Source organism: Hyla sarda, unplaced genomic scaffold, assembly GCF_029499605.1.
Source record: "Hyla sarda isolate aHylSar1 unplaced genomic scaffold, aHylSar1.hap1 scaffold_1645, whole genome shotgun sequence".
In the NCBI taxonomy this organism is placed as follows: Eukaryota; Metazoa; Chordata; class Amphibia; order Anura; family Hylidae; genus Hyla; species Hyla sarda.
Window position 1 is genome coordinate 25,143 of NW_026608283.1, and position 24,258 is coordinate 49,400.

Here is a 24,258-nt window from a genome sequence, read left to right on the forward strand (position 1 = left end):
AAACACACACACAAGCACACACCTACCTTTGTTGCCTGCAGATGCCTCCTTGGCTGTCCCCAAACGGTATCAAACCAACACCCACGGGAAGCTGTAAGCATAGAGGACATGCCTGCACCCCATTGGACTTACCTGTGTGGGTTAAATCCGGGTTATTTGACAACCTATGGCGGTGATGGTTCTGCTCAGGCAGAGCAGTGCTGATGCTCCTCATAAAGCTGTCGCTGCTGTGAAGGTTCTAGGTGACATCACAAATCCCTATGGTTACATACACAACAAAGCTGGGTTGTTGTTGTTTACACTCTGCAAGGCCTGTGGAAGTGAGTGACATCATAGCACTGTAGTTCTGAGGGTTCAAGATGGATGCAACAATCTCCTGTTGCTTCTATGAAGGCCGTAATAGACGACATCACCAAACAGCTCCATAGTCACATACACAGCAAAGGAGAGATGTTGTTTACACCTAGTGATGTCAGTGGTATTGAGTGACATCACAGCACAGTGCTAAGGCTCCTGGGCCTGGACACAGCAGCGGCTGCAATATCTCAACGGAGAATACGTTTATATCTATGTGTGTGTGTGCGCATATATATATATATATATATATATATATATATATATATATATATTTCTCCGCCGAAATCACTTTTAAACCCATTTCCACCTTTTTTTCCCTTCTCTTCCTCTTACTTTTTTTTCACGTTTTTTTACGTTTTTCTCCTTTTCGCCTCTTTTCTGGGCGTATTATTCTTCTTTTTCTTCTTTTTTTTCGTCTAATGCATACCCCATCAGTGCAGCAATGCTTATTCAATACCGCCAGCAGATGGAGACACTGGGGGATAATTTTCTAAGGATTTATACTGATTTTTCCTGTCTGAATTTGTCGCACAGAAAGTTGCAGGCCAAATATGTGTGACATTTCTGCGACTTTAGCTTCTAGAGCATTTTTACAACATTATACATAGGTGCTGAATACATAAAAAGCGACTGTTCAGCGACAGACAAGTCGCATCGGCTGAAAGTAGGCCAGAATGTCAGTCCATGTTGGAGCAGGTTTAGATACAGTCTAAAGCATAGATCTCAAAGTCTGTGCACAGAATTTAGCAAGGGCCTCGCACCTTCTGATGCATCAGGTAGGTGCACAATAGCATAGCCTAACCCTCTGTACTTTGGTCTATATTGATGCGGGACATAGACAGCCAGCTGATGACCAATCCATTAGTGCAATGGATGGCTGGAAGCATTTGTCTTTGCCTTTGCAATACCACAGAAGCAATGCATGGTCAATGTACAGCAATGACACACCTGTGTGAACAGCCAGGAGACCCCCCCCCCCCCCATGTTATGTTACATAGTTACATAGTTAGTACGGTCGAAAAAAGACATATGTCCATCACGTTCAACCAGGGAATTAAGGGGTAGGGGTGTGGCGCGATATTGGGGAAGGGATGAGATTTTATATTTCTTCATAAGCATTAATCTTATTTTGTCAATTAGGAACATTCAGCACCCACCCGCTATCAAGGCAGCTGCCTATCATGTCATGCCCTACCTGCACAGGTGTGCTGGCTACTCAAATGATCCAATTAAGGAGGCCATTTAGTCAGCAGCAGCAGAAGTCCTGTGCCTGGACGCTCCAACAGGGGCCAGACACAAGCAGAAGCAGAAGCAGCAGAAGCAGCAGCAGCACCACCTTTTGTTTTTTGGCTGCAGCAGCAGCAAGGCCCACAGGGCTGGCTAGCTGGCTAGCCAGCAAGCAGGTAGCAATGAAAGTAGGAATCTTTCTTTTTAACCCTGTAAGGGGGTGGTGCACTGTACCCGAAGATACTGCCATATCGGGTCAATGCATAGGGCGACGGAAGCAAGCTTCGAAATCGGCCCCCGTTCTCAAAAATCCATTTAATATATGGTCCCCAGATAGGGGACGTATCAGATATTAAACTGATAAGAACAGATACTACACTTGATCTTAGCCAAAAGGCCGAGAAGCGATAACCGTGAAAGGGGCGGGCCCAACAAGGTCCCCTTCATGGGCACTATCACTGCTTGCTGTCAGGGAGGCTGCCAGACAATTTTCCATGCACACTCTGGGCTGGGGGGCAGTCAACCACCAGTACACACAGCAGAACCTAAACCCATACCATTATTGCTAAGCAGCAAGACAGGGGCCCATTGCACTCCCACGGGGCCTTTTTAAATGCAATCCATAACCCGGATTTGCCAGGAACCCTTCTTACTCCTCCTACTTGCATGTGACACTGGGCTTAGGATCTGCATAGGAAACACACACACAAGCACACACCTACCTTTGTTGCCTGCAGATGCCTCCTTGGCTGTCCCCAAACGGTATCAAACCAACACCCACGGGAAGCTGTAAGCATAGAGGACATGCCTGCACCCCATTGGACTTACCTGTGTGGGTTAAATCCGGGTTATTTGACAACCTATGGCGGTGATGGTTCTGCTCAGGCAGAGCAGTGCTGATGCTCCTCATAAAGCTGTCGCTGCTGTGAAGGTTCTAGGTGACATCACAAATCCCTATGGTTACATACACAACAAAGCTGGGTTGTTGTTGTTTACACTCTGCAAGGCCTGTGGAAGTGAGTGACATCATAGCACTGTAGTTCTGAGGGTTCAAGATGGATGCAACAATCTCCTGTTGCTTCTATGAAGGCCGTAATAGACGACATCACCAAACAGCTCCATAGTCACATACACAGCAAAGGAGAGATGTTGTTTACACCTAGTGATGTCAGTGGTATTGAGTGACATCACAGCACAGTGCTAAGGCTCCTGGGCCTGGACACAGCAGCGGCTGCAATATCTCAACGGAGAATACGTTTATATCTATGTGTGTGTGTGCGCATATATATATATATATATATATATATATATATATATATATATTTCTCCGCCGAAATCACTTTTAAACCCATTTCCACCTTTTTTTCCCTTCTCTTCCTCTTACTTTTTTTTCACGTTTTTTTACGTTTTTCTCCTTTTCGCCTCTTTTCTGGGCGTATTATTCTTCTTTTTCTTCTTTTTTTTTCGTCTAATGCATACCCCATCAGTGCAGCAATGCTTATTCAATACCGCCAGCAGATGGAGACACTGGGGGATAATTTTCTAAGGATTTATACTGATTTTTCCTGTCTGAATTTGTCGCACAGAAAGTTGCAGGCCAAATATGTGTGACATTTCTGCGACTTTAGCTTCTAGAGCATTTTTACAACATTATACATAGGTGCTGAATACATAAAAAGCGACTGTTCAGCGACAGACAAGTCGCATCGGCTGAAAGTAGGCCAGAATGTCAGTCCATGTTGGAGCAGGTTTAGATACAGTCTAAAGCATAGATCTCAAAGTCTGTGCACAGAATTTAGCAAGGGCCTCGCACCTTCTGATGCATCAGGTAGGTGCACAATAGCATAGCCTAACCCTCTGTACTTTGGTCTATATTGATGCGGGACATAGACAGCCAGCTGATGACCAATCCATTAGTGCAATGGATGGCTGGAAGCATTTGTCTTTGCCTTTGCAATACCACAGAAGCAATGCATGGTCAATGTACAGCAATGACACACCTGTGTGAACAGCCAGGAGACCCCCCCCCCCCCCCCCCATGTTATGTTACATAGTTACATAGTTAGTACGGTCGAAAAAAGACATATGTCCATCACGTTCAACCAGGGAATTAAGGGGTAGGGGTGTGGCGCGATATTGGGGAAGGGATGAGATTTTATATTTCTTCATAAGCATTAATCTTATTTTGTCAATTAGGAACATTCAGCACCCACCCGCTATCAAGGCAGCTGCCTATCATGTCATGCCCTACCTGCACAGGTGTGCTGGCTACTCAAATGATCCAATTAAGGAGGCCATTTAGTCAGCAGCAGCAGAAGTCCTGTGCCTGGACGCTCCAACAGGGGCCAGACACAAGCAGAAGCAGAAGCAGCAGAAGCAGCAGCAGCACCACCTTTTGTTTTTTGGCTGCAGCAGCAGCAAGGCCCACAGGGCTGGCTAGCTGGCTAGCCAGCAAGCAGGTAGCAATGAAAGTAGGAATCTTTCTTTTTAACCCTGTAAGGGGGTGGTGCACTGTACCCGAAGATACTGCCATATCGGGTCAATGCATAGGGCGACGGAAGCAAGCTTCGAAATCGGCCCCCGTTCTCAAAAATCCATTTAATATATGGTCCCCAGATAGGGGACGTATCAGATATTAAACTGATAAGAACAGATACTACACTTGATCTTAGCCAAAAGGCCGAGAAGCGATAACCGTGAAAGGGGCGGGCCCAACAAGGTCCCCTTCATGGGCACTATCACTGCTTGCTGTCAGGGAGGCTGCCAGACAATTTTCCATGCACACTCTGGGCTGGGGGGCAGTCAACCACCAGTACACACAGCAGAACCTAAACCCATACCATTATTGCTAAGCAGCAAGACAGGGGCCCATTGCACTCCCACGGGGCCTTTTTAAATGCAATCCATAACCCGGATTTGCCAGGAACCCTTCTTACTCCTCCTACTTGCATGTGACACTGGGCTTAGGATCTGCATAGGAAACACACACACAAGCACACACCTACCTTTGTTGCCTGCAGATGCCTCCTTGGCTGTCCCCAAACGGTATCAAACCAACACCCACGGGAAGCTGTAAGCATAGAGGACATGCCTGCACCCCATTGGACTTACCTGTGTGGGTTAAATCCGGGTTATTTGACAACCTATGGCGGTGATGGTTCTGCTCAGGCAGAGCAGTGCTGATGCTCCTCATAAAGCTGTCGCTGCTGTGAAGGTTCTAGGTGACATCACAAATCCCTATGGTTACATACACAACAAAGCTGGGTTGTTGTTGTTTACACTCTGCAAGGCCTGTGGAAGTGAGTGACATCATAGCACTGTAGTTCTGAGGGTTCAAGATGGATGCAACAATCTCCTGTTGCTTCTATGAAGGCCGTAATAGACGACATCACCAAACAGCTCCATAGTCACATACACAGCAAAGGAGAGATGTTGTTTACACCTAGTGATGTCAGTGGTATTGAGTGACATCACAGCACAGTGCTAAGGCTCCTGGGCCTGGACACAGCAGCGGCTGCAATATCTCAACGGAGAATACGTTTATATCTATGTGTGTGTGTGCGCATATATATATATATATATATATATATATATATATATATATATATATATATTTCTCCGCCGAAATCACTTTTAAACCCATTTCCACCTTTTTTTCCCTTCTCTTCCTCTTACTTTTTTTTCACGTTTTTTTATGTTTTTCTCCTTTTCGCCTCTTTTCTGGGCGTATTATTCTTCTTTTTCTTCTTTTTTTTCGTCTAATGCATACCCCATCAGTGCAGCAATGCTTATTCAATACCGCCAGCAGATGGAGACACTGGGGGATAATTTTCTAAGGATTTATACTGATTTTTCCTGTCTGAATTTGTCGCACAGAAAGTTGCAGGCCAAATATGTGTGACATTTCTGCGACTTTAGCTTCTAGAGCATTTTTACAACATTATACATAGGTGCTGAATACATAAAAAGCGACTGTTCAGCGACAGACAAGTCGCATCGGCTGAAAGTAGGCCAGAATGTCAGTCCATGTTGGAGCAGGTTTAGATACAGTCTAAAGCATAGATCTCAAAGTCTGTGCACAGAATTTAGCAAGGGCCTCGCACCTTCTGATGCATCAGGTAGGTGCACAATAGCATAGCCTAACCCTCTGTACTTTGGTCTATATTGATGCGGGACATAGACAGCCAGCTGATGACCAATCCATTAGTGCAATGGATGGCTGGAAGCATTTGTCTTTGCCTTTGCAATACCACAGAAGCAATGCATGGTCAATGTACAGCAATGACACACCTGTGTGAACAGCCAGGAGACCCCCCCCCCCCATGTTATGTTACATAGTTACATAGTTAGTACGGTCGAAAAAAGACATATGTCCATCACGTTCAACCAGGGAATTAAGGGGTAGGGGTGTGGCGCGATATTGGGGAAGGGATGAGATTTTATATTTCTTCATAAGCATTAATCTTATTTTGTCAATTAGGAACATTCAGCACCCACCCGCTATCAAGGCAGCTGCCTATCATGTCATGCCCTACCTGCACAGGTGTGCTGGCTACTCAAATGATCCAATTAAGGAGGCCATTTAGTCAGCAGCAGCAGAAGTCCTGTGCCTGGACGCTCCAACAGGGGCCAGACACAAGCAGAAGCAGAAGCAGCAGAAGCAGCAGCAGCACCACCTTTTGTTTTTTGGCTGCAGCAGCAGCAAGGCCCACAGGGCTGGCTAGCTGGCTAGCCAGCAAGCAGGTAGCAATGAAAGTAGGAATCTTTCTTTTTAACCCTGTAAGGGGGTGGTGCACTGTACCCGAAGATACTGCCATATCGGGTCAATGCATAGGGCGACGGAAGCAAGCTTCGAAATCGGCCCCCGTTCTCAAAAATCCATTTAATATATGGTCCCCAGATAGGGGACGTATCAGATATTAAACTGATAAGAACAGATTTTTTTTTTTTTTTTATCTAAAGCCGAGGAACGTGCTTTCGATTCACCCAAAGTGCAAGAAAAAGTGCAAACGTGTTACACTAAAAAAACGTGCACAAAGGATGCTGTCTATCGCAAGCCCTTCTCCGATAGGAGAGAGGCCCCCCAACAAACCTTACCCTTCGCCTCCGGACCAAAAGGTACCTGCGAGGTTCCAGGTTCGATGTCCCTTTTCGCCGAAGCTACTAGGGGACCACAAATGCTCCCGGCATCCCCCTTGGCGCTAGCCAAGGTATCTGCCCGCAGAGCCGATTACGGTAGGTACCCTGCCAAAGCAGGAGTACCCGGGGTGTTTGCAGGGAGGTGCGGAACCTAATGGCCACACACACCTCCCCTAGACCGCCAGGAGGGACACCCAGAAGGGCTACCGCATCCTGACAAATCCTGTGAACACACAACACGCAAAAAGTGACACAGTGAGACAAAAAAGAAATAAATAAGTGAATGTGTGCAGATATACTGCCCGGACATCCGGCCGGATCTATAAAAATTTCTCTGATCCTAGCCAGAAGGCCGGGAATCAAGAGGTGAGTGCCACAAGGTGAAGAGATTATGGTGCCCGTGCTTCAACCCAGTGAGTCTATTCTCCCAGTGAGTTTCGGCACCTCGGGGTCACCACTCCCCGAGGCACAAAAGTACCTCGGCTCTAGACCCTCTCAGCCTCATGGCGAGACCCGGAGGGAACAGGTCACATCGGGGCAGCCGTCGAGCTGATTCCTCAGAACCAGCCCCGGAAAGCCCTGGTACACCTGCATCCTCCATGCAGCACCCATCCCCACCAGCATGAAAACTGATAAGAACAGATACTACACTTGATCTTAGCCAAAAGGCCGAGAAGCGATAACCGTGAAAGGGGCGGGCCCAACAAGGTCCCCTTCATGGGCACTATCACTGCTTGCTGTCAGGGAGGCTGCCAGACAATTTTCCATGCACACTCTGGGCTGGGGGGCAGTCAACCACCAGTACACACAGCAGAACCTAAACCCATACCATTATTGCTAAGCAGCAAGACAGGGGCCCATTGCACTCCCACGGGGCCTTTTTAAATGCAATCCATAACCCGGATTTGCCAGGAACCCTTCTTACTCCTCCTACTTGCATGTGACACTGGGCTTAGGATCTGCATAGGAAACACACACACAAGCACACACCTACCTTTGTTGCCTGCAGATGCCTCCTTGGCTGTCCCCAAACGGTATCAAACCAACACCCACGGGAAGCTGTAAGCATAGAGGACATGCCTGCACCCCATTGGACTTACCTGTGTGGGTTAAATCCGGGTTATTTGACAACCTATGGCGGTGATGGTTCTGCTCAGGCAGAGCAGTGCTGATGCTCCTCATAAAGCTGTCGCTGCTGTGAAGGTTCTAGGTGACATCACAAATCCCTTTGGTTACATACACAACAAAGCTGGGTTGTTGTTGTTTACACTCTGCAAGGCCTGTGGAAGTGAGTGACATCATAGCACTGTAGTTCTGAGGGTTCAAGATGGATGCAACAATCTCCTGTTGCTTCTATGAAGGCCGTAATAGACGACATCACCAAACAGCTCCATAGTCACATACACAGCAAAGGAGAGATGTTGTTTACACCTAGTGATGTCAGTGGTATTGAGTGACATCACAGCACAGTGCTAAGGCTCCTGGGCCTGGACACAGCAGCGGCTGCAATATCTCAACGGAGAATACGTTTATATCTATGTGTGTGTGTGCGCATATATATATATATATATATATATATATATATATATATATATTTCTCCGCCGAAATCACTTTTAAACCCATTTCCACCTTTTTTTCCCTTCTCTTCCTCTTACTTTTTTTTCACGTTTTTTTACGTTTTTCTCCTTTTCGCCTCTTTTCTGGGCGTATTATTCTTCTTTTTCTTCTTTTTTTTCGTCTAATGCATACCCCATCAGTGCAGCAATGCTTATTCAATACCGCCAGCAGATGGAGACACTGGGGGATAATTTTCTAAGGATTTATACTGATTTTTCCTGTCTGAATTTGTCGCACAGAAAGTTGCAGGCCAAATATGTGTGACATTTCTGCGACTTTAGCTTCTAGAGCATTTTTACAACATTATACATAGGTGCTGAATACATAAAAAGCGACTGTTCAGCGACAGACAAGTCGCATCGGCTGAAAGTAGGCCAGAATGTCAGTCCATGTTGGAGCAGGTTTAGATACAGTCTAAAGCATAGATCTCAAAGTCTGTGCACAGAATTTAGCAAGGGCCTCGCACCTTCTGATGCATCAGGTAGGTGCACAATAGCATAGCCTAACCCTCTGTACTTTGGTCTATATTGATGCGGGACATAGACAGCCAGCTGATGACCAATCCATTAGTGCAATGGATGGCTGGAAGCATTTGTCTTTGCCTTTGCAATACCACAGAAGCAATGCATGGTCAATGTACAGCAATGACACACCTGTGTGAACAGCCAGGAGACCCCCCCCATGTTATGTTACATAGTTACATAGTTAGTACGGTCGAAAAAAGACATATGTCCATCACGTTCAACCAGGGAATTAAGGGGTAGGGGTGTGGCGCGATATTGGGGAAGGGATGAGATTTTATATTTCTTCATAAGCATTAATCTTATTTTGTCAATTAGGAACATTCAGCACCCACCCGCTATCAAGGCAGCTGCCTATCATGTCATGCCCTACCTGCACAGGTGTGCTGGCTACTCAAATGATCCAATTAAGGAGGCCATTTAGTCAGCAGCAGCAGAAGTCCTGTGCCTGGACGCTCCAACAGGGGCCAGACACAAGCAGAAGCAGCAGAAGCAGCAGCAGCACCACCTTTTGTTTTTTGGCTGCAGCAGCAGCAAGGCCCACAGGGCTGGCTAGCTGGCTAGCCAGCAAGCAGGTAGCAATGAAAGTAGGAATCTTTCTTTTTAACCCTGTAAGGGGGTGGTGCACTGTACCCGAAGATACTGCCATATCGGGTCAATGCATAGGGCGACGGAAGCAAGCTTCGAAATCGGCCCCCGTTCTCAAAAATCCATTTAATATATGGTCCCCAGATAGGGGACGTATCAGATATTAAACTGATAAGAACAGATACTACACTTGATCTTAGCCAAAAGGCCGAGAAGCGATAACCGTGAAAGGGGCGGGCCCAACAAGGTCCCCTTCATGGGCACTATCACTGCTTGCTGTCAGGGAGGCTGCCAGACAATTTTCCATGCACACTCTGGGCTGGGGGGCAGTCAACCACCAGTACACACAGCAGAACCTAAACCCATACCATTATTGCTAAGCAGCAAGACAGGGGCCCATTGCACTCCCACGGGGCCTTTTTAAATGCAATCCATAACCCGGATTTGCCAGAACCCTTCTTACTCCTCCTACTTGCATGTGACACTGGGCTTAGGATCTGCATAGGAAACACACACACAAGCACACACCTACCTTTGTTGCCTGCAGATGCCTCCTTGGCTGTCCCCAAACGGTATCAAACCAACACCCACGGGAAGCTGTAAGCATAGAGGACATGCCTGCACCCCATTGGACTTACCTGTGTGGGTTAAATCCGGGTTATTTGACAACCTATGGCGGTGATGGTTCTGCTCAGGCAGAGCAGTGCTGATGCTCCTCATAAAGCTGTCGCTGCTGTGAAGGTTCTAGGTGACATCACAAATCCCTATGGTTACATACACAACAAAGCTGGGTTGTTGTTGTTTACACTCTGCAAGGCCTGTGGAAGTGAGTGACATCATAGCACTGTAGTTCTGAGGGTTCAAGATGGATGCAACAATCTCCTGTTGCTTCTATGAAGGCCGTAATAGACGACATCACCAAACAGCTCCATAGTCACATACACAGCAAAGGAGAGATGTTGTTTACACCTAGTGATGTCAGTGGTATTGAGTGACATCACAGCACAGTGCTAAGGCTCCTGGGCCTGGACACAGCAGCGGCTGCAATATCTCAACGGAGAATACGTTTATATCTATGTGTGTGTGTGCGCATATATATATATATATATATATATATATATATATATATATATATATTTCTCCGCCGAAATCACTTTTAAACCCATTTCCACCTTTTTTTCCCTTCTCTTCCTCTTACTTTTTTTTCACGTTTTTTTACGTTTTTCTCCTTTTCGCCTCTTTTCTGGGCGTATTATTCTTCTTTTTCTTCTTTTTTTTCGTCTAATGCATACCCCATCAGTGCAGCAATGCTTATTCAATACCGCCAGCAGATGGAGACACTGGGGGATAATTTTCTAAGGATTTATACTGATTTTTCCTGTCTGAATTTGTCGCACAGAAAGTTGCAGGCCAAATATGTGTGACATTTCTGCGACTTTAGCTTCTAGAGCATTTTTACAACATTATACATAGGTGCTGAATACATAAAAAGCGACTGTTCAGCGACAGACAAGTCGCATCGGCTGAAAGTAGGCCAGAATGTCAGTCCATGTTGGAGCAGGTTTAGATACAGTCTAAAGCATAGATCTCAAAGTCTGTGCACAGAATTTAGCAAGGGCCTCGCACCTTCTGATGCATCAGGTAGGTGCACAATAGCATAGCCTAACCCTCTGTACTTTGGTCTATATTGATGCGGGACATAGACAGCCAGCTGATGACCAATCCATTAGTGCAATGGATGGCTGGAAGCATTTGTCTTTGCCTTTGCAATACCACAGAAGCAATGCATGGTCAATGTACAGCAATGACACACCTGTGTGAACAGCCAGGAGACCCCCCCCCCCCCCCATGTTATGTTACATAGTTACATAGTTAGTACGGTCGAAAAAAGACATATGTCCATCACGTTCAACCAGGGAATTAAGGGGTAGGGGTGTGGCGCGATATTGGGGAAGGGATGAGATTTTATATTTCTTCATAAGCATTAATCTTATTTTGTCAATTAGGAACATTCAGCACCCACCCGCTATCAAGGCAGCTGCCTATCATGTCATGCCCTACCTGCACAGGTGTGCTGGCTACTCAAATGATCCAATTAAGGAGGCCATTTAGTCAGCAGCAGCAGAAGTCCTGTGCCTGGACGCTCCAACAGGGGCCAGACACAAGCAGAAGCAGAAGCAGCAGAAGCAGCAGCAGCACCACCTTTTGTTTTTTGGCTGCAGCAGCAGCAAGGCCCACAGGGCTGGCTAGCTGGCTAGCCAGCAAGCAGGTAGCAATGAAAGTAGGAATCTTTCTTTTTAACCCTGTAAGGGGGTGGTGCACTGTACCCGAAGATACTGCCATATCGGGTCAATGCATAGGGCGACGGAAGCAAGCTTCGAAATCGGCCCCCGTTCTCAAAAATCCATTTAATATATGGTCCCAGATAGGGGACGTATCAGATATTAAACTGATAAGAACAGATTTTTTTTTTTTTTTTATTTCTAAAGCCGAGGAACGTGCTTTCGATTCACCCAAAGTGCAAGAAAAAGTGCAAACGTGTTACACTAAAAAAAACGTGCACAAAGGATGCGGTCTATCGCAAGCCCTTCTCCGATAGGAGAGAGGCCCCCCAACAAACCTTACCCTTCGCCTCCGGACCAAAAGGTACCTGCGAGGTTCCAGGTTCGATGTCCCTTTTCGCCGAAGCTACTAGGAGACCACAAATGCTCCCGGCATCCCCCTTGGCGTTAGCCAAGGTATCTGCCCGCAGAGCCGATTACGGTAGGTACCCTGCGAAGCAGGAGTACCCGGGGTGTTTGCAGGGAGGTGCGGAACCTAATGGCCACACACACCTCCCCTAGACCGCCAGGAGGGACACCCAGAAGGGCTACCGCATCCTGACAAATCCTGTGAACACACAACACGCAAAAAGTGACACAGTGAGACAAAAAATAAATAAATAAGTGAATGTGTGCAGATATACTGCCCGGACATCCGCCGGATCTATAAAAATTTCTCTGATCCTAGCCAGAAGGCCGGGAATCAAGAGGTGAGTGCCACAAGGTGAAGAGATTATGGTGCCCGTGCTTCAACTCAGTGAGCCTATTCTCCCAGTGAGTTTCGGCACCTCGGGGTCACCACTCCCCGAGGCACAAAAGTACCTCGGCTCTAGACCCTCTCAGCCTCATGGCGAGACCCCGGAGGGAACAGGTCACATCGGGGCAGCCGTCGAGCTGATTCCTCAGAACCAGCCCCGGAAAGCCCTGGTACACCTGCATCCTCCATGCAGCACCCATCCCCACCAGCATGAAAACTGATAAGAACAGATACTACACTTGATCTTAGCCAAAAGGCCGAGAAGCGATAACCGTGAAAAAAGGGGCGGGCCCAACAAGGTCCCCTTCATGGGCACTATCACTGCTTGCTGTCAGGGAGGCTGCCAGACAATTTTCCATGCACACTCTGGGCTGGGGGGCAGTCAACCACCAGTACACACAGCAGAACCTAAACCCATACCATTATTGCTAAGCAGCAAGACAGGGGCCCATTGCACTCCCACGGGGCCTTTTTAAATGCAATCCATAACCCGGATTTGCCAGGAACCCCTTCTTACTCCTCCTACTTGCATGTGACACTGGGCTTAGGATCTGCATAGGAAACACACACACAAGCACACACCTACCTTTGTTGCCTGCAGATGCCTCCTTGGCTGTCCCCAAACGGTATCAAACCAACACCCACGGGAAGCTGTAAGCATAGAGGACATGCCTGCACCCCATTGGACTTACCTGTGTGGGTTAAATCCGGGTTATTTGACAACCTATGGCGGTGATGGTTCTGCTCAGGCAGAGCAGTGCTGATGCTCCTCATAAAGCTGTCGCTGCTGTGAAGGTTCTAGGTGACATCACAAATCCCTATGGTTACATACACAACAAAGCTGGGTTGTTGTTGTTTACACTCTGCAAGGCCTGTGGAAGTGAGTGACATCATAGCACTGTAGTTCTGAGGGTTCAAGATGGATGCAACAATCTCCTGTTGCTTCTATGAAGGCCGTAATAGACGACATCACCAAACAGCTCCATAGTCACATACACAGCAAAGGAGAGATGTTGTTTACACCTAGTGATGTCAGTGGTATTGAGTGACATCACAGCACAGTGCTAAGGCTCCTGGGCCTGGACACAGCAGCGGCTGCAATATCTCAACGGAGAATACGTTTATATCTATGTGTGTGTGTGCGCATATATATATATATATATATATATATATATATATATTTCTCCGCCGAAATCACTTTTAAACCCATTTCCACCTTTTTTTCCCTTCTCTTCCTCTTACTTTTTTTTCACGTTTTTTTACGTTTTTCTCCTTTTCGCCTCTTTTCTGGGCGTATTATTCTTCTTTTTCTTCTTTTTTTTCGTCTAATGCATACCCCATCAGTGCAGCAATGCTTATTCAATACCGCCAGCAGATGGAGACACTGGGGGATAATTTTCTAAGGATTTATACTGATTTTTCCTGTCTGAATTTGTCGCACAGAAAGTTGCAGGCCAAATATGTGTGACATTTCTGCGACTTTAGCTTCTAGAGCATTTTTACAACATTATACATAGGTGCTGAATACATAAAAAGCGACTGTTCAGCGACAGACAAGTCGCATCGGCTGAAAGTAGGCCAGAATGTCAGTCCATGTTGGAGCAGGTTTAGATACAGTCTAAAGCATAGATCTCAAAGTCTGTGCACAGAATTTAGCAAGGGCCTCGCACCTTCTGATGCATCAGGTAGGTGCACAATAGCATAGCCTAACCCTCTGTACTTTGGTCTATATTGATGCGGGACATAGACAGCCAGCTGATGACCAATCCATTAGTGCAATGGATGGCTGGAAGCATTTGTCTTTGCCTTTGCAATACCACAGAAGCAATGCATGGTCAATGTACAGCAATGACACACCTGTGTGAACAGCCAGGAGACCCCCCCCCCCCCCCATGTTATGTTACATAGTTACATAGTTAGTACGGTCGAAAAAAGACATATGTCCATCACGTTCAACCAGGGAATTAAGGGGTAGGGGTGTGGCGCGATATTGGGGAAGGGATGAGATTTTATATTTCTTCATAAGCATTAATCTTATTTTGTCAATTAGGAACATTCAGCACCCACCCGCTATCAAGGCAGCTGCCTATCATGTCATGCCCTACCTGCACAGGTGTGCTGGCTACTCAAATGATCCAATTAAGGAGGCCATTTAGTCAGCAGCAGCAGAAGTCCTGTGCCTGGACGCTCCAACAGGGGCCAGACACAAGCAGAAGCAGAAGCAGCAGAAGCAGCAGCAGCACCACCTTTTGTTTTTTGGCTGCAGCAGCAGCAAGGCCCACAGGGCTGGCTAGCTGGCTAGCCAGCAAGCAGGTAGCAATGAAAGTAGGAATCTTTCTTTTTAACCCTGTAAGGGGGTGGTGCACTGTACCCGAAGATACTGCCATATCGGGTCAATGCATAGGGCGACGGAAGCAAGCTTCGAAATCGGCCCCCGTTCTCAAAAATCCATTTAATATATGGTCCCCAGATAGGGGACGTATCAGATATTAAACTGATAAGAACAGATTTTTTTTTTTTTTTTTTTTTTTTTTTATCTAAAGCCGAGGAACGTGCTTTCGATTCACCCAAAGTGCAAGAAAAAGTGCAAACGTGTTACACTAAAAAAACGTGCACAAAGGATGCGGTCTATCGCAAGCCCTTCTCCGATAGGAGAGAGGCCCCCCAACAAACCTTACCCTTCGCCTCCGGACCAAAAGGTACCTGCGAGGTTCCAGGTTCGATGTCCCTTTTCGCCGAAGCTACTAGGAGACCACAAATGCTCCCGGCATCCCCCTTGGCGTTAGCCAAGGTATCTGCCCGCAGAGCCGATTACGGTAGGTACCCTGCGAAGCAGGAGTACCCGGGGTGTTTGCAGGGAGGTGCGGAACCTAATGGCCACACACACCTCCCCTAGACCGCCAGGAGGGACACCCAGAAGGGCTACCGCATCCTGACAAATCCTGTGAACACACAACACGCAAAAAGTGACACAGTGAGACAAAAAATAAATAAATAAGTGAATGTGTGCAGATATACTGCCCGGACATCCGGCCGGATCTATAAAAATTTCTCTGATCCTAGCCAGAAGGCCGGGAATCAAGAGGTGAGTGCCACAAGGTGAAGAGATTATGGTGCCCGTGCTTCAACTCAGTGAGCCTATTCTCCCAGTGAGTTTCGGCACCTCGGGGTCACCACTCCCCGAGGCACAAAAGTACCTCGGCTCTAGACCCTCTCAGCCTCATGGCGAGACCCGGAGGGAACAGGTCACATCGGGGCAGCCGTCGAGCTGATTCCTCAGAACCAGCCCCGGAAAGCCCTGGTACACCTGCATCCTCCATGCAGCACCCATCCCCACCAGCATGAAAACTGATAAGAACAGATACTACACTTGATCTTAGCCAAAAGGCCGAGAAGCGATAACCGTGAAAGGGGCGGGCCCAACAAGGTCCCCTTCATGGGCACTATCACTGCTTGCTGTCAGGGAGGCTGCCAGACAATTTTCCATGCACACTCTGGGCTGGGGGGCAGTCAACCACCAGTACACACAGCAGAACCTAAACCCATACCATTATTGCTAAGCAGCAAGACAGGGGCCCATTGCACTCCCACGGGGCCTTTTTAAATGCAATCCATAACCCGGATTTGCCAGGAACCCTTCTTACTCCTCCTACTTGCATGTGACACTGGGCTTAGGATCTGCATAGGAAACACACACACAAGCACACACCTACCTTTGTTGCCTGCAGATGCCTCCTTGGCTGTCCCCAAACGGTATCAAACCAACACCCACGGGAAGCTGTAAGCATAGAGGACATGCCTGCACCCCATTGGACTTACCTGTGTGGGTTAAATCCGGGTTATTTGACAACCTATGGCGGTGATGGTTCTGCTCAGGCAGAGCAGTGCTGATGCTCCTCATAAAGCTGTCGCTGCTGTGAAGGTTCTAGGTGACATCACAAATCCCTATGGTTACATACACAACAAAGCTGGGTTGTTGTTGTTTACACTCTGCAAGGCCTGTGGAAGTGAGTGACATCATAGCACTGTAGTTCTGAGGGTTCAAGATGGATGCAACAATCTCCTGTTGCTTCTATGAAGGCCGTAATAGACGACATCACCAAACAGCTCCATAGTCACATACACAGCAAAGGAGAGATGTTGTTTACACCTAGTGATGTCAGTGGTATTGAGTGACATCACAGCACAGTGCTAAGGCTCCTGGGCCTGGACACAGCAGCGGCTGCAATATCTCAACGGAGAATACGTTTATATCTATGTGTGTGTGTGCGCAAATATATATATATATATATATATATATATATATATATATATATATATATATTTCTCCGCCGAAATCACTTTTAAACCCATTTCCACCTTTTTTTCCCTTCTCTTCCTCTTACTTTTTTTTCACGTTTTTTTACGTTTTTCTCCTTTTCGCCTCTTTTCTGGGCGTATTATTCTTCTTTTTCTTCTTTTTTTTCGTCTAATGCATACCCCATCAGTGCAGCAATGCTTATTCAATACCGCCAGCAGATGGAGACACTGGGGGATAATTTTCTAAGGATTTATACTGATTTTTCCTGTCTGAATTTGTCGCACAGAAAGTTGCAGGCCAAATATGTGTGACATTTCTGCGACTTTAGCTTCTAGAGCATTTTTACAACATTATACATAGGTGCTGAATACATAAAAAGCGACTGTTCAGCGACAGACAAGTCGCATCGGCTGAAAGTAGGCCAGAATGTCAGTCCATGTTGGAGCAGGTTTAGATACAGTCTAAAGCATAGATCTCAAAGTCTGTGCACAGAATTTAGCAAGGGCCTCGCACCTTCTGATGCATCAGGTAGGTGCACAATAGCATAGCCTAACCCTCTGTACTTTGGTCTATATTGATGCGGGACATAGACAGCCAGCTGATGACCAATCCATTAGTGCAATGGATGGCTGGAAGCATTTGTCTTTGCCTTTGCAATACCACAGAAGCAATGCATGGTCAATGTACAGCAATGACACACCTGTGTGAACAGCCAGGAGACCCCCCCCCCCCCCCCCCCCCCATGTTATGTTACATAGTTACATAGTTAGTACGGTCGAAAAAAGACATATGTCCATCACGTTCAACCAGGGAATTAAGGGGGTAGGGGTGTGGCGCGATATTGGGGAAGGGATGAGATTTTATATTTCTTCATAAGCATTAATCTTATTTTGTCAATTAGGAACATTCAGCACCCACCCGCTATCAAGGCAGCTGCCTATCATGTCATGCCCTACCTGCACAGGTGTGCTGGCTACTCAAATGATCCAATTAAGGAGGCCATTTAGTCAGCAGCAGCAGAAGTCCTGTGCCTGGACGCTCCAACAGGGGCCAGACACAAGCAGAAGCAGCAGAAGCAGCAGCAGCACCACCTTTTGTTTTTTGGCTGCAGAAGCAGCAAGGCCCACAGGGCTGGCTAGCTGGCTAGCCAGCAAGCAGGTAGCAATGAAAGTAGGAATCTTTCTTTTTAACCCTGTAAGGGGGTGGTGCACTGTACCCGAAGATACTGCCATATCGGGTCAATGCATAGGGCGACGGAAGCAAGCTTCGAAATCGGCCCCCGTTCTCAAAAATCCATTTAATATATGGTCCCCAGATAGGGGACGTATCAGATATTAAACTGATAAGAACAGATACTACACTTGATCTTAGCCAAAAGGCCGAGAAGCGATAACCGTGAAAGGGGCGGGCCCAACAAGGTCCCTTTCATGGGCACTATCACTGCTTGCTGTCAGGGAGGCTGCCAGACAATTTTCCATGCACACTCTGGGCTGGGGGGCAGTCAACCACCAGTACACACAGCAGAACCTAAACCCATACCATTATTGCTAAGCAGCAAGACAGGGGCCCATTGCACTCCCACGGGGCCTTTTTAAATGCAATCCATAACCCGGATTTGCCAGGAACCCTTCTTACTCCTCCTACTTGCATGTGACACTGGGCTTAGGATCTGCATAGGAAACACACACACAAGCACACACCTACCTTTGTTGCCTGCAGATGCCTCCTTGGCTGTCCCCAAACGGTATCAAACCAACACCCACGGGAAGCTGTAAGCATAGAGGACATGCCTGCACCCCATTGGACTTACCTGTGTGGGTTAAATCCGGGTTATTTGACAACCTATGGCGGTGATGGTTCTGCTCAGGCAGAGCAGTGCTGATGCTCCACATAAAGCTGTCGCTGCTGTGAAGGTTCTAGGTGACATCACAAATCCCTATGGTTACATACACAACAAAGCTGGGTTGTTGTTGTTTACACTCTGCAAGGCCTGTGGAAGTGAGTGACATCATAGCACTGTAGTTCTGAGGGTTCAAGATGGATGCAACAATCTCCTGTTGCTTCTATGAAGGCCGTAATAGACGACATCACCAAACAGCTCCATAGTCACATACACAGCAAAGGAGAGATGTTGTTTACACCTAGTGATGTCAGTGGTATTGAGTGACATCACAGCACAGTGCTAAGGCTCCTGGGCCTGGACACAGCAGCGGCTGCAATATCTCAACGGAGAATACGTTTATATCTATGTGTGTGTGTGCGCATATATATATATATATATATATATATATATATATATATATATATATATTTCTCCGCCGAAATCACTTTTAAACCCATTTCCACCTTTTTTTCCCTTCTCTTCCTCTTACTTTTTTTTCACGTTTTTTTACGTTTTTCTCCTTTTCGCCTCTTTTCTGGGCGTATTATTCTTCTTTTTCTTCTTTTTTTTCGTCTAATGCATACCCCATCAGTGCAGCAATGCTTATTCAATACCGCCAGCAGATGGAGACACTGGGGGATAATTTTCTAAGGATTTATACTGATTTTTCCTGTCTGAATTTGTCGCACAGAAAGTTGCAGGCCAAATATGTGTGACATTTCTGCGACTTTAGCTTCTAGAGCATTTTTACAACATTATACATAGGTGCTGAATACATAAAAAGCGACTGTTCAGCGACAGACAAGTCGCATCGGCTGAAAGTAGGCCAGAATGTCAGTCCATGTTGGAGCAGGTTTAGATACAGTCTAAAGCATAGATCTCAAAGTCTGTGCACAGAATTTAGCAAGGGCCTCGCACCTTCTGATGCATCAGGTAGGTGCACAATAGCATAGCCTAACCCTCTGTACTTTGGTCTATATTGATGCGGGACATAGACAGCCAGCTGATGACCAATCCATTAGTGCAATGGATGGCTGGAAGCATTTGTCTTTGCCTTTGCAATACCACAGAAGCAATGCATGGTCAATGTACAGCAATGACACACCTGTGTGAACAGCCAGGAGACCCCCCCCCCCCCCCCCCCCCATGTTATGTTACATAGTTACATAGTTAGTACGGTCGAAAAAAGACATATGTCCATCACGTTCAACCAGGGAATTAAGGGGTAGGGGTGTGGCGCGATATTGGGGAAGGGATGAGATTTTATATTTCTTCATAAGCATTAATCTTATTTTGTCAATTAGGAACATTCAGCACCCACCCGCTATCAAGGCAGCTGCCTATCATGTCATGCCCTACCTGCACAGGTGTGCTGGCTACTCAAATGATCCAATTAAGGAGGCCATTTAGTCAGCAGCAGCAGAAGTCCTGTGCCTGGACGCTCCAACAGGGGCCAGACACAAGCAGAAGCAGAAGCAGCAGAAGCAGCAGCAGCACCACCTTTTGTTTTTTGGCTGCAGCAGCAGCAAGGCCCACAGGGCTGGCTAGCTGGCTAGCCAGCAAGCAGGTAGCAATGAAAGTAGGAATCTTTCTTTTTAACCCTGTAAGGGGGTGGTGCACTGTACCCGAAGATACTGCCATATCGGGTCAATGCATAGGGCGACGGAAGCAAGCTTCGAAATCGGCCCCCGTTCTCAAAAATCCATTTAATATATGGTCCCCAGATAGGGGACGTATCAGATATTAAACTGATAAGAACAGATACTACACTTGATCTTAGCCAAAAGGCCGAGAAGCGATAACCGTGAAAGGGGCGGGCCCAACAAGGTCCCCTTCATGGGCACTATCACTGCTTGCTGTCAGGGAGGCTGCCAGACAATTTTCCATGCACACTCTGGGCTGGGGGGCAGTCAACCACCAGTACACACAGCAGAACCTAAACCCATACCATTATTGCTAAGCAGCAAGACAGGGGCCCATTGCACTCCCACGGGGCCTTTTTAAATGCAATCCATAACCCGGATTTGCCAGGAACCCTTCTTACTCCTCCTACTTGCATGTGACACTGGGCTTAGGATCTGCATAGGAAACACACACACAAGCACACACCTACCTTTGTTGCCTGCAGATGCCTCCTTGGCTGTCCCCAAACGGTATCAAACCAACACCCACGGGAAGCTGTAAGCATAGAGGACATGCCTGCACCCCATTGGACTTACCTGTGTGGGTTAAATCCGGGTTATTTGACAACCTATGGCGGTGATGGTTCTGCTCAGGCAGAGCAGTGCTGATGCTCCTCATAAAGCTGTCGCTGCTGTGAAGGTTCTAGGTGACATCACAAATCCCTTTGGTTACATACACAACAAAGCTGGGTTGTTGTTGTTTACACTCTGCAAGGCCTGTGGAAGTGAGTGACATCATAGCACTGTAGTTCTGAGGGTTCAAGATGGATGCAACAATCTCCTGTTGCTTCTATGAAGGCCGTAATAGACGACATCACCAAACAGCTCCATAGTCACATACACAGCAAAGGAGAGATGTTGTTTACACCTAGTGATGTCAGTGGTATTGAGTGACATCACAGCACAGTGCTAAGGCTCCTGGGCCTGGACACAGCAGCGGCTGCAATATCTCAACGGAGAATACGTTTATATCTATGTGTGTGTGTGCGCATATATATATATATATATATATATATATATATATATATTTCTCCGCCGAAATCACTTTTAAACCCATTTCCACCTTTTTTTCCCTTCTCTTCCTCTTACTTTTTTTTCCACGTTTTTTTACGTTTTTCTCCTTTTCGCCTCTTTTCTGGGCGTATTATTCTTCTTTTTCTTCTTTTTTTTCGTCTAATGCATACCCCATCAGTGCAGCAATGCTTATTCAATACCGCCAGCAGATGGAGACACTGGTGGATAATTTTCTAAGGATTTATACTGATTTTTCCTGTCTGAATTTGTCGCACAGAAAGTTGCAGGCCAAATATGTGTGACATTTCTGCGACTTTAGCTTCTAGAGCATTTTTACAACATTATACATAGGTGCTGAATACATAAAAAGCGACTGTTCAGCGACAGACAAGTCGCATCGGCTGAAAGTAGGCCAGAATGTCAGTCCATGTTGGAGCAGGTTTAGATACAGTCTAAAGCATAGATCTCAAAGTCTGTGCACAGAATTTAGCAAGGGCCTCGCACCTTCTGATGCATCAGGTAGGTGCACAATAGCATAGCCTAACCCTCTGTACTTTGGTCTATATTGATGCGGGACATAGACAGCCAGCTGATGACCAATCCATTAGTGCAATGGATGGCTGGAAGCATTTGTCTTTGCCTTTGCAATACCACAGAAGCAATGCATGGTCAATGTACAGCAATGACACACCTGTGTGAACAGCCAGGAGACCCCCCCCCCCCCCCCATGTTATGTTACATAGTTACATAGTTAGTACGGTCGAAAAAAGATATATGTCCATCACGTTCAACCAGGGAATTAAGGGGTAGGGGTGTGGCGCGATATTGGGGAAGGGATGAGATTTTATATTTCTTCATAAGCATTAATCTTATTTTGTCAATTAGGAACATTCAGCACCCACCCGCTATCAAGGCAGCTGCCTATCATGTCATGCCCTACCTGCACAGGTGTGCTGGCTACTCAAATGATCCAATTAAGGAGGCCATTTAGTCAGCAGCAGCAGAAGTCCTGTGCCTGGACGCTCCAACAGGGGCCAGACACAAGCAGAAGCAGAAGCAGCAGAAGCAGCAGCAGCACCACCTTTTGTTTTTTGGCTGCAGCAGCAGCAAGGCCCACAGGGCTGGCTAGCTGGCTAGCCAGCAAGCAGGTAGCAATGAAAGTAGGAATCTTTCTTTTTAACCCTGTAAGGGGGTGGTGCACTGTACCCGAAGATACTGCCATATCGGGTCAATGCATAGGGCGACGGAAGCAAGCTTCGAAATCGGCCCCCGTTCTCAAAAATCCATTTAATATATGGTCCCCAGATAGGGGACGTATCAGATATTAAACTGATAAGAACAGATACTACACTTGATCTTAGCCAAAAGGCCGAGAAGCGATAACCGTGAAAGGGGCGGGCCCAACAAGGTCCCCTTCATGGGCACTATCACTGCTTGCTGTCAGGGAGGCTGCCAGACAATTTTCCATGCACACTCTGGGCTGGGGGGCAGTCAACCACCAGTACACACAGCAGAACCTAAACCCATACCATTATTGCTAAGCAGCAAGACAGGGGCCCATTGCACTCCCACGGGGCCTTTTTAAATGCAATCCATAACCCGGATTTGCCAGGAACCCTTCTTACTCCTCCTACTTGCATGTGACACTGGGCTTAGGATCTGCATAGGAAACACACACACAAGCACACACCTACCTTTGTTGCCTGCAGATGCCTCCTTGGCTGTCCCCAAACGGTATCAAACCAACACCCACGGGAAGCTGTAAGCATAGAGGACATGCCTGCACCCCATTGGACTTACCTGTGTGGGTTAAATCCGGGTTATTTGACAACCTATGGCGGTGATGGTTCTGCTCAGGCAGAGCAGTGCTGATGCTCCTCATAAAGCTGTCGCTGCTGTGAAGGTTCTAGGTGACATCACAAATCCCTATGGTTACATACACAACAAAGCTGGGTTGTTGTTGTTTACACTCTGCAAGGCCTGTGGAAGTGAGTGACATCATAGCACTGTAGTTCTGAGGGTTCAAGATGGATGCAACAATCTCCTGTTGCTTTTATGAAGGCCGTAATAGACGACATCACCAAACAGCTCCATAGTCACATACACAGCAAAGGAGAGATGTTGTTTACACCTAGTGATGTCAGTGGTATTGAGTGACATCACAGCACAGTGCTAAGGCTCCTGGGCCTGGACACAGCAGCGGCTGCAATATCTCAACGGAGAATACGTTTATATCTATGTGTGTGTGTGCGCATATATATATATATATATATATATATATATATATATATATATTTCTCCGCCGAAATCACTTTTAAACCCATTTCCACCTTTTTTTCCCTTCTCTTCCTCTTACTTTTTTTTCACGTTTTTTTACGTTTTTCTCCTTTTCGCCTCTTTTCTGGGCGTATTATTCTTCTTTTTCTTCTTTTTTTTCGTCTAATGCATACCCCATCAGTGCAGCAATGCTTATTCAATACCGCCAGCAGATGGAGACACTGGGGGATAATTTTCTAAGGATTTATACTGATTTTTCCTGTCTGAATTTGTCGCACAGAAAGTTGCAGGCCAAATATGTGTGACATTTCTGCGACTTTAGCTTCTAGAGCATTTTTACAACATTATACATAGGTGCTGAATACATAAAAAGCGACTGTTCAGCGACAGACAAGTCGCATCGGCTGAAAGTAGGCCAGAATGTCAGTCCATGTTGGAGCAGGTTTAGATACAGTCTAAAGCATAGATCTCAAAGTCTGTGCACAGAATTTAGCAAGGGCCTCGCACCTTCTGATGCATCAGGTAGGTGCACAATAGCATAGCCTAACCCTCTGTACTTTGGTCTATATTGATGC

The 24,258-nt window shown here is 46.7% G+C and overlaps 9 non-coding genes and 3 pseudogenes across 9 annotated transcripts; all 12 read right to left on the reverse strand.

Annotated features, from left to right (window-relative positions):
• Nucleotides 1-1,802: 1,802 nt before the first annotated feature.
• On the reverse strand, nucleotides 1,803-1,993 carry LOC130311534 (U2 spliceosomal RNA). The gene has a single exon (XR_008859870.1). It is a non-coding gene; the product is annotated as a U2 spliceosomal RNA (small nuclear RNA).
• A 2,092-nt stretch (nucleotides 1,994-4,085) lies between these two features.
• On the reverse strand, nucleotides 4,086-4,276 carry LOC130311535 (U2 spliceosomal RNA). The gene has a single exon (XR_008859871.1). It is a non-coding gene; the product is annotated as a U2 spliceosomal RNA (small nuclear RNA).
• Nucleotides 4,277-6,369: 2,093 nt separating this feature from the next.
• Nucleotides 6,370-6,551, reverse strand: LOC130311555 (U2 spliceosomal RNA). The gene has a single exon (XR_008859889.1). It is a non-coding gene; the product is annotated as a U2 spliceosomal RNA (small nuclear RNA).
• A 693-nt stretch (nucleotides 6,552-7,244) lies between these two features.
• Nucleotides 7,245-7,404, reverse strand: LOC130311560 (U2 spliceosomal RNA; annotated as a pseudogene).
• A 2,075-nt stretch (nucleotides 7,405-9,479) lies between these two features.
• Nucleotides 9,480-9,670, reverse strand: LOC130311536 (U2 spliceosomal RNA). Its single transcript, XR_008859872.1, has one exon. It is a non-coding gene; the product is annotated as a U2 spliceosomal RNA (small nuclear RNA).
• Nucleotides 9,671-11,761: 2,091 nt separating this feature from the next.
• LOC130311557 (U2 spliceosomal RNA) lies at nucleotides 11,762-11,944 on the reverse strand. The gene has a single exon (XR_008859891.1). It is a non-coding gene; the product is annotated as a U2 spliceosomal RNA (small nuclear RNA).
• A 693-nt stretch (nucleotides 11,945-12,637) lies between these two features.
• LOC130311559 (U2 spliceosomal RNA) lies at nucleotides 12,638-12,797 on the reverse strand (annotated as a pseudogene).
• A 2,086-nt stretch (nucleotides 12,798-14,883) lies between these two features.
• On the reverse strand, nucleotides 14,884-15,076 carry LOC130311556 (U2 spliceosomal RNA). Its single transcript, XR_008859890.1, has one exon. It is a non-coding gene; the product is annotated as a U2 spliceosomal RNA (small nuclear RNA).
• Nucleotides 15,077-15,768: 692 nt separating this feature from the next.
• LOC130311561 (U2 spliceosomal RNA) lies at nucleotides 15,769-15,928 on the reverse strand (annotated as a pseudogene).
• A 2,100-nt stretch (nucleotides 15,929-18,028) lies between these two features.
• On the reverse strand, nucleotides 18,029-18,219 carry LOC130311537 (U2 spliceosomal RNA). Its single transcript, XR_008859873.1, has one exon. It is a non-coding gene; the product is annotated as a U2 spliceosomal RNA (small nuclear RNA).
• Nucleotides 18,220-20,319: 2,100 nt separating this feature from the next.
• LOC130311538 (U2 spliceosomal RNA) lies at nucleotides 20,320-20,510 on the reverse strand. The gene has a single exon (XR_008859874.1). It is a non-coding gene; the product is annotated as a U2 spliceosomal RNA (small nuclear RNA).
• A 2,086-nt stretch (nucleotides 20,511-22,596) lies between these two features.
• On the reverse strand, nucleotides 22,597-22,787 carry LOC130311539 (U2 spliceosomal RNA). The gene has a single exon (XR_008859875.1). It is a non-coding gene; the product is annotated as a U2 spliceosomal RNA (small nuclear RNA).
• Nucleotides 22,788-24,258: the final 1,471 nt, after the last annotated feature.